General features: G+C 49.7%; 1 long non-coding RNA gene across 1 annotated transcript; it reads right to left on the bottom strand.

Annotated features, from left to right (window-relative positions):
- Window positions 1-1284: 1284 nt before the first annotated feature.
- On the bottom strand, window positions 1285-7770 carry LOC119096044 (uncharacterized). Its single transcript, XR_005093985.1, has 3 exons — window positions 7680-7770; window positions 3753-3940; window positions 1285-1300 (listed from the first exon to the last, which is right to left on the bottom strand). It is a non-coding gene; the product is annotated as an uncharacterized LOC119096044 (long non-coding RNA).
- Window positions 7771-10307: the final 2537 nt, after the last annotated feature.

Below are 10307 nucleotides of genomic sequence, written 5' to 3'. Positions count from 1 at the left end.
TATGTCTAATGCTGGTTTGAACCACTCCAGCCATATCAGGGACGTACTTAAAAGACAACCGCTTATCAAAGGGAAACAATTCTCACAGATCAGCTGATGCAAAGAAAAACAAAAAAGTTATGGACGGTCAGGGGAGGGACCGACAGATGTGTTTGAACAAATGCGTCGCCTGTCGCAGGTTTTTCAAGGGCGTGCTTTCGTCAAGTGACTTATGACGTTGTTTAGGTAAGATCAAACGATTGGATGTATAACGGACGTGATACATGGTGTTTTTATATGGTGATATATGGTGTTGTGCGGTGTTTGGTGTTTATTGTGTGTAGATGTGTATATTATGACGGGAAATAAGGGAAACTTATACACACGCATAGCAAACCAGTTATCAGTTGTAACGTAAATGGGAATATCCCGTCTGTTTTGGTACTGTTTGCTCATAAATCAGACGCGTTCGATTTGGTATACAGAACCAGTTTTCTCAAAATACTTAAAAAATGAAGTGTAATTCCAACATCCGATTTGAAGTGCACTATGAGCTGTGGCACGTTGTTAACTGGGCATTCACTTTGACATTAGGCTTGTCTGATTTGGCTTGTGGAACTTAAGACTGGCTTATGGCCATGAACTTAAAGCCTGCTGATTCTTCTTTATGCACGTCTGTGTTTAGCGTACGCAACTTGTGATATTTCTAGTTTGCGATGTATTGTGTCTACGTGCGGTTTCACTCCCAATTTAGATGATGTCTAGGTTTTGCAGCTTTAAATTGCAACATGATAAATCACTGCTCCCGCTGGAGCGAAATGCCTTGTTACCTACCTGAAAAGAATTGATGATGACGTGTATAAATTTCATGTGTATGTTAAAATACACGTTATTATATATATATATATATTATCATCATACACGTTATTTAAGCGTGTAGGAAGTTAAATGCCTTGTTACCTAAATCCATCAAAATGATGGAGAATGGGTGGCATTTATTATGGTGAACATGCTAGAAAATATCTGTTTGTCAAGAAATAGACCTTTGCTTTAGAAAGCTTCGTCCCTGAAGTTTAGGTGTGGAGTATGTGCGCATTATCTGGAGCCTGTGTGGCATTTCCTCCCTCACCTGCCATATTCCACACAGCATTGTTTACCTGTTTCCTGACCAATCAGGATATTTCTCACGAAGCAGTCCAAGATGGCGTCATCGTGCAGGTTGGTCGCCCTGTGTCGGCTGAGCACATCACTGTTGTGCGTGGTGTGGAGATCGTGGCCAAACGTGCACATCACTCTGGTTGCAGTCCCCGCCAAAAATCGCCTAGAATGAAAGGCATAATCTGGATGAGCTGCCAACGGAAACTGTCATCACGATGTAAGCGAGCTCCTGCCTCATACTTGCCCACCCGTGGCGCTGTGAGCTCGAGTCGCTGTGAGCGTTCACTATTTTCCCCTGACTGAGCTTAACTGCTTAGTCAATGGAACATTATCTAACCCCTCAGTGGCAGCAGCTACACTGAGAGTCAGGTAACGCCTGCTTAGTCAGGGGAACATTACCTGACCCTCAGTGGCAGCAGCTACACTGAGAGTCAGGTAACGCCTGCTTAGTCAGGGAAACATTACCTGACCCTCAGTGGCAGCGGCTACACTGAGAGTCAGGTAACCGCCTGCTTAGTCAGGGGAACATTACCCTGACCCTCAGTGGCAGCGGCTACACTGAGAGTCAGGTAACGCCTGCTTAGTCAGGGGGAACATTACCTGACCCTCAGTGACAGCAGCTACACTGAGAGTCAGGTAACGCCTGCTTAGTCAGGGGAACATTACCTGACCCTCAGTGGCAGCGGCTACACTGAGAGTCAGGTAACGCCTGCTTAGTCAGGGGAACATTACCTGACCCTCAGTGACAGCAGCTACACTGAGAGTCAGGGTAACGCCTGCTTAGTCAGGGGAACATTACCTGACCCTCAGTGACAGCGGCTACACTGAGAGTCAGGTAACGCCTGCTTAGTCAGGGGAACATTACCTGACCCTCAGTGGACAGCGGCTACACTGAGAGTCAGGTAACGCCTGCTTAGTCAGGGGAACATTACCTGAACCCTCAGTGGCAGCGGCTACACTGAGAGTCAGGTAACGCCTGCTTAGTCAGGGGAACATTACCTGACCCTCAGTGGCAGCGGGCTACACTGAGAGTCAGGTAACGCCTGCTTAGTCAGGGGAACATTACCTGACCCTCAGTGGCAGCGGCTACACTGAGAGTCAGGTACGCCTGCTTAGTCAGGGGAACATTACCTGACCCTCAGTGACAGCGGCTACACTGAGAGTCATGTAACGCCTGCTTAGTCAGGGGAACATTACCTGACCCTCAGTGGCAGCGGCTACACTGAGAGTCAGGTAACGCCTGCTTAGTCAGGGGGAACATTACCTGACCCTCAGTGGCAGCGGCTACACTGAGAGTCAGGGTAACGCCTGCTTAGTCAGGGGAACATTACCTGACCCTCAGTGGCAGCGGCTACACTGAGAGTCAGGTAACGCCTGCTTAGTCAGGGGAACATTACCTGACCCTCAGTGGCAGCGGCTATACTGAGAGTCAGGTAACAAGAGCCAAGTCCCAATGTCAACACACGTGAGAAACACTCTGAAAGAATGATGCTGCAATTGTTGACACCATTATGCTGCTGTTGTCTGTACTCGAGATCTGAAAATTTGTTTCACCTGTACGGATTCGATCTCAACAGTCGACAGCATTTAACAAAGCGCACACTTCGGTAGGTTGGGCCCCCTTGTGAGCCTGGGGGGGGGGGGGGGGCGACGTGCTGAACGGCTGAGGCTATCAAGCAGCGTGAGAGAGGGGGCGGGGAGAATGTCGGTCGATACAATGTCAGTTGCACTCCCAGACGAGCCGTTAACCGAGAATCCGAAAATATAATTGTGACGCATCAGATTGCTTACGCTTTCATCTTTTCCGACATTCCAGAGCCATCCGACAGGGTATCCGACAGTCCGAATTAAACGAGGTCACAGCTGAAGCGTGTGGTCTTATCTCCGCGCACATGTAATGTGTCCGTGAATCAACGTTGGTTCAGCCAGTGTGCCACCATTTACATCGAATGGACTTTTGTGACCTCATTACGTCACTTCATGACATATTGGGATTTGGACCTTGTGCAGACGTAAGCTTCCGGTTCAGTGCATGCACATACTTCAACGGATGACATGGGCATATGCTGGGAGATACCCATGAAACCTCAAAACCATTTGCAAAATTTTGAATTAGCTTCCGAGTGATACTCATCTCTAAGTCAGCGAGGTAACGGCAGTCACTTCGCCGAACGATAGTTCCATTCCCGTTTGTCAGCTGCATGCATATTTAAATATTGCTTACATGGCGGTGTTGAATTTGAGCGACATGTTTGTGTACTTGACTTTTATCAAAGGTGCCTATTTTAATGTCCTTTTCATGCAGCCTGCGCCTTCTGATAAATAACACAATTATTCAAAAGCCACAACTGGGTTACTGAACGCTGGTTGGTGGCCCTTTCGCCGTTGCAAAATATGAAAAGAGACGTAGCTTGGTGACCTGATGTGTAAAATAATGCAACTAAGTCAAGTGAAAGCGATTCGGGAGATATCCTCCCCCCCCCCCCCCCCACACACACACCGCCACCAAAGTATAACAAAGGAACGTGCAAAATTTCAGACGCCCAAGCTAGAAGACGCCTACGAGTGCCGATATAAAATAACGCGTGGTGTACAGAGCTCAGAAAATGCATTACCTGCAGATATGCAATCTGTTGCACAGATGTTCACAGCAAGGACTCGCGGAGCCGGCCTTGTAGCACACTTCCAGGCGTTTGTGATAAAATGCTTCTGTCACGCGACCACTTCCTTGAAAGGCGAGCTGCAACTTTTGGATAGACAGCAGTTCCCGGGTGGTCTCAAGTCCAAACTTGTTGCACACCATCTGCAAGATATAGTTGGTATTATGCCATTGTACTACTGACTTTTTTTCTGTCGTGTAACTACGTACAAGCTGATGATAATAAGCACACACTCGGTTGGAGTGGGAGGTCAATTTTGGATGCATCCCAAAGGCTATTTCAACATAAGCTCCGGACAGGTATGGTGTGGCCACGCTAATTTTGTACAACTGAAAGCAATCAACACGAGTCCGGATGGCCAGTTAAATATCCTATGATCGGGTGGGTCAATTGGACTCTATGAGATCCAAAATAAATAATGAGCCTGGCGACACAAACGCAAAGGATGGGTTGGTACGTATGTGAGCTCATTTTCTCATTTCTTAAATCCATAGGTTGTCACCTTCGGGTCAAATAAGGTCATACAACGCCAAACTTCAGACGAGCGTCCAAAGGGCTAGCCAGACCTCCTCATGTAATCGCCTTGAACCTAGATAACTGTTCTAAGCAGATGTCCATGGGCATCTCTTTTAGGTCAGTGGCATTGTTTGATTTTTAGAAGGTCATGGTGACCAAACACCTGCGAGATTGTGTTGATTTGCTATTTGAATAGGAGCTAAGGCCTTTGTTAGATGGTACCTTCCTAAAAGCAAAGGCCTGGTATTTACGAGGCCCATGGAGGATGTCTATTGTGGTCACTGTTATTAATAAACTTGAAATAAGCATCAGAAAGTACCTCATTACGCAAGCTCTTCAGTGAAAAAGCGGATTGATTTTGACCTTGGCCTGACCTTTATACCTCACCCTATACCAAGTAAAGTCATGACTTTCTTAAATTCCACCGGAGCATTGCCTTAGAAGCTATGCCAGAGATGTATCTCACACTTCGTTGTCGCATCAGGCTGAACGATTTCATAGAAATTCACTGTGCTGACATCCACGGCATGAATTTGACCTGCCATAGGTCAGCAACCTTGCAAAGTACATCTAACTTTGTAGATCATAACATCCTCTTCAGATGCCTCCAGGTATGCAGTTTGGCGGGGCTACGTGTTGCTCAAAAATTACTTTGTAAAAACCTTTGGGAGTCAGATTGCTTGCCCCACTCGGGCGTGTGCTAAGTAGCCAACATGTTGGTACACAAATTACACCTACCTTGTAAGATCGCTGCAAAAGCCACGCCATGACGGTCAGCGAAAGCCACTCCTACCGAGATGCTCAATATGATGCGGCAGCGTGGTGTAAGACGAATTCATGCAGTTCTGAGGTGCTGTCTGAGACAATTAGACTGTCAAAATTAGAATTGCGATTGATTCCTTTGATTATGGGTCGGGCATGGACGTCAGATCAAGGTAAAAAGTAAACCACTTTTAGTACGCCTTGTTCCGACCTCCGGACCACCACGACGTCAAAGGATTTCTTATTATGACTTATAAAGACCAGAGAAGTTCACTGACCTAAACTGACTTCGATCACACTTTTGGTTTCAAGAGATAGTATGCGTCTAGGATAGCATTTGTGGCCGATTGTAAATACAAATACTAGCACAATGTAGAACATTTTTGGCCTTTTTTCTCCTAAGGCTGAATAAGTTCACTGACCTGATATGAACACCATTGACGTTTCACCCATATGTGTTATTTAAATCGAGAATGGCTGCTTGGGGAGATCTGAGCGCACGCTTCGGTCACCGATCTGGAGTTTGACCTTGTTTGACATTATTTTGCGCGAAAATGACGGCCTAGTATCTGAAAACCTGAAGCAAGTGAGCTCACATAGAGACCTATCTGACCTGTCAACTTGGTATTTATATCTCCCTGAATATTTAAAATATCTAGGGGTGTTCGAGTTGACCCCTACCACCCAAGCGCCTGGTATTCAGCCGACCACCCTGGAGCTTAGGCGGCACAATTGCGTGCTTTACGTCACCCGTGCTGCCAACGTTCTGCTAGTTTTGTACCAACGCTTTCGTACCGCCGGTGGCAAACATTAACTTCATTTGGGAGGAAACTGCTGAAGTTTTGCAGGATTGCGCACAAATAGCGGGCTGTACCACAGCAGACCTGTTCGCCATTTCTAAAAAAGGAGCCAATCAGAGTCAGACATCAGCTGGGGCTGTTCTCTTCATAGCGTGGTGCAGGGTTGAGCAGCCCTGGTCTCGGGGTGCGCTGACGCGTGGTGTCTGCGCCTGGCCCGGCGTCCCGGCATGCAGCCTGGCGTCCCGGCGTGCAGGCTGGCGTCTTGCCATGCAGCCTGGCGTCCCGGCATGCAGCCTGGCGTCCCGGCGTGCAGCCTGGCGTCCCGGCATACAGTCTGGCGTCCCGGTAGGGATCCCCACTTTTGGCTGTGAGCCTGCACGGGACAGCATTTGTCCTGACGCCCGATCCAGCGATAGACTCTGCTTGCTCTCCGGCCCAGCGCTGGTCTCTGCCCGGGTCTTATAAATTGCCCTACCTTTCTGAGCACGGGGAAAAGCTACTTTTTCAGATTTGGTCGGATGTTTTTTTTACTCTGCGACAGGGTCTGCTGCGGATAATGTGGATGTAACCAGGGGGGGGGGGGGGTGATGCGGGGAAGATATTCCCCCTAACGTTCCCAAAATGTTTTGTCCCCCGATTCCACCGTTGGAAAGGACGTTTTTCATGTTTTGCTCACAAAATGTCATTTTCGCGCCGGTTTATCTCCTCAATACTCCAGTCTGACCCTCCACTCATGATTTACCCCCTCCATGTCGGAGAAATCGTGCGCCCAAAGTGGTTAAGTTTGTAACTTACATGCGGCCTAGATATAATTTACAATGCCATTTTAAAATGAATGAGATATCAGCTATACTCACTCACTTTGGGCCTTTGCCTTACTCCGGAAACGCTTTCTTCGATCGAGGTCCTTAACGAAAGAATGAGATCGCACTGGCTTTTGCATTAAACTTTCTGTGCGCGGAACTGTGGGATATTTTGAAATTATTCCGAAAATCCTGTAAGAGTACTCAATACTGATACATCAAGCCAGATAACTTGAAAAGTGAATTTGATCAGGAGAGGCTATGTGAGGAGGTGGTTTCACTGTAGGTTCCAGTGTAGGTTTGTACGTTGTGTAGGTTCCTTGTCATACGAAGGGCGAAAGAATTCCACGGTTGGAAGTGTCCGACCACGACGCGTCAAGTTGGCGCACACACTTCTGATTAGAACTACAACTGCATGATGATGCCAATAATGCCGAACATACATTACATGTATAATTTCCTGCATATGGCACGAAGTAGACGCGATGCGATACAGCTCCTGATCCAGGTGGGGATCTGTTTAATATAGATGTCATTGTTTCACATCCTTCTGTTTTGGGCTTACCGACCCAACCCAACAAGGCAAAGCAAAATTTGACATTTGGTAAGATGTCTTTGGTACGCGAAGCCTAATCTAAAGACAGTGCTTGCAAACGCCCTCCACCTTGCAAAATTGTGCGGAAATGACCGCCAAATCCGTAATATTTGTGAAGAGAACACTAATATCCTACGTAACACCAAATGCCCCCCTAATGGGCCAGGCCAGCTATTTCCAATGCTGCGGTTAAAAGGCTCACTGTTTGGTTGGAAACCATCGTTAACAATCCCAAGTTCGAGGGCGACACCGTTATGATGATAGGACACATCCCGAACACGGTCCCCCTGGCGACATTGCTCAGGCTGGCAGCACCCCCACCACCCCCCCCCCCCCTCCTCCGTCACTCTCCTCCATTACCCGCGCTCTCCTCAGCCCTTCCGTGATCACTGACGACCGCTCTCACCTGGTTGTGCACTGTGGTCAGCGAGTGGCCTCTGCGACAAGGCGTCGCCGAACTTGCAGATGTCCGCCAGGAGGAGGACGCCACAAGTGCAGCTTCTGGCACCTGTCATCCCCACAGCCCAGGCTGGTGCCGTATTGGCTGCAGACCGCCGGCAGCAGGCCACTGACGGCTCGGGCTTCCACGACCGATCCCGAAGCGGTCCGGCTTGGCAGGCCGGGCCTGGGACTGGTGGAGACGGGATGGCGGGTCCGTGCCTGGGGCGGTGAGAGCAGGACGGGCGGTCCATGCCTGAGGCGGTGGGGATGGAACGGCGGTCCGTGCCTGAGCCGGTGGGGGGTATGATACAGCGGTCCGTGTCTGAGCCAGTGGGACGGGACGGCGGTCCGTGCCTGAGCCGGTGGGGATGGGACGGCGGTCCGTGCCTGAGCCGGTGGGGATGGGACGGCGGTCCGTGCCTGAGCCGGTGGGATGGAACGGCGGGCCGTGCCTGAGCCGGTGGGGTTGGGGCAAACTGTCGGCATGTCTGAGCCAGTGGGGACGGGACGGCGGTTCCGTGCCTGAGCCGGTTGGTGTGGGAACGGCGGCCCGTGCCTGAGCCGGTGGGGATGGAACGGCCGGTCCGTGCCTGAGCCGGTAGGGATGAAACGGCGGTCCGTGCCTGAGCCGGTGGGGATGGGACAGGCGGTCCGTGCCTGAGCCGGTGGGGGCGGGACAGCGGTCCGTGCCCTGAGCCGGTGGAGGTGTGTCGGCGGTCCACCGCCGGGGCGGTGGGCACGGCTTGGTGGATTCCAGTGGGGGGATAGTCAGTTGCGAAAACGAAGGGTGAAGACGGGCGCGTGTCTGCGACCCGAACGACCGTTGACATGGACACCTGGCTCCTGGTCTCGCCGGCCGGGATGTACCAGGACGTCACAACGAGCCACCCATTCACGTTTTCTTCCTTCCACTTGGTCACCGCCGTCCGTAGTCCAGGTCCTTCGGCAGACGCATCCCTGCTGGGCAGAGTCCATCGCTCATGAGAGGGACGTGGCCCGACTGGTGGGGAGAAGACGCTTGCAGAGTGGCGTGTTACGTTACAACACAGCGACATTGGCACATCTCCATCATACGCATGCATGCTTCGAAGACAATTTATATCTGTTTGTTACGGATTCGTCATAGTTTTCTGCACGTTATCATTTAATTTTGCACCTTTGTCGCGGATTTGGCGTCGTGATGTAGTCATTACGAAGAGCAGTATTACACAGCATGATCAGTCTTCACTCAGTGGTTATTGTTTTAGCTCGGGCACGTGGAATGGCACGTACCCCTTATCCCTAATAGCGCAAAATATGGTTATCAATAGGGCAACGGCCTTAACGTAAAGTCAATAGAGAAAATGGGTCTCCTGTCGACGGATTTTCCAAGCTTTGCCTCTAGAGGTCAACCAGTGACCCCCGGATCAGGCCACTCCACAACTACAGATGCGGAACATTACAAATTCCTGGGACAAATAATGGCATTGCTCAAGTCGCATATGGTCAAGGGTCGCTCGAAGAATCAGATTTAGAGCATGAACGCGGGTCTGGAACTGACTGAAGATTAAGTAAGCTCCGCGAAGGTCATCAGTCTCATTTAGTATGGAGAGGTCCCCGACTTTTCAAAAGTGATGCCTGTTTTCAATACTGTACTGCTTGTGCGCTGAAAGAAATATATGTGTTTTCTGTTCAACGCCCCAATTATAATTATTTACCGCGCATTTTAATGCGTTAAAGAAAACCGACAACAGCTGTCGTAGATATGGCTGGTGCTGACCTTGACACCATGGTACCGTAGTTCAATGAACCAGGCAAGGTCTTGGATGATTGTTTTAAAAAAGCATGCTCCATAAACGTGCTTGAATACAAACTAAAAATATATTAAGGCGTCTTAAAGTGTCTTTAAGTGTAATAAAAGTGGCCTGTTTTTGAGCGTTATGAGTAAGGTGTTGACAGTTATCGGGCCTACAGTTTACCAGGAGTTGATGGCTAGAGAACCTATGTGGTCGAAACCGAGTTGCTGTAAATTTAAAATGTGAGTGAGAGTCCTGGGGAGCCCAAGGGCCCCTCGAAGTGGCCCTTTTCGGCTCACACAGTACGAAGAAAAATGGACGAACTGGGCGAGAAGCAACCCCAAAAGTGGCCTTTACCGAAATAAAGTTTGGTTAAACTTCAAAGTACAAAATCATCTTTTCTGGATGCTCAGCAATGTCCCCCTGGCAACTCCGGGTACAATCAGGACAATTAGGCCCGTTCAGTTGGTCCCCTCCTGGCCAACAGAGGCACTTTGATCGCCTAGGGGCCTTCCGGCTACTTAGAACCCCTCTCGCTAAAGTCCCAGTCAAGACCTTAACGGGACCTCAGGACCGACCAAAGGACTCCTTGGCCGCTGGAGAGGTCGTATTTTCCCGCAGGACGTTTTGTGCTTAGAGCCTCTCTGGACGCTCATTAGCCGTTTCAGGTGCCAAGAGCTTTTTGACCGCTGACGACCCCCCTGGCCCATTGAGAAGCCCTGACCGTTGGCGTTCCCCTCTGAATGCTCAGGGGCAGGGGCAATGCCACCCGGCCCTCTCCGGTCACCAAAAGACACTATTTTTTTGTTCAGGAATAC

This window comes from Pollicipes pollicipes, unplaced genomic scaffold (genome assembly GCF_011947565.3).
Source record: "Pollicipes pollicipes isolate AB1234 unplaced genomic scaffold, Ppol_2.1 Scaffold_4219;HRSCAF=4965_pilon_pilon_pilon, whole genome shotgun sequence".
Classification (NCBI taxonomy): domain Eukaryota; kingdom Metazoa; phylum Arthropoda; class Thecostraca; order Pollicipedomorpha; family Pollicipedidae; genus Pollicipes; species Pollicipes pollicipes.
Note: the sequence above shows the minus strand (reverse complement) of the source record. Positions and strands in the feature narration are given on the sequence as shown.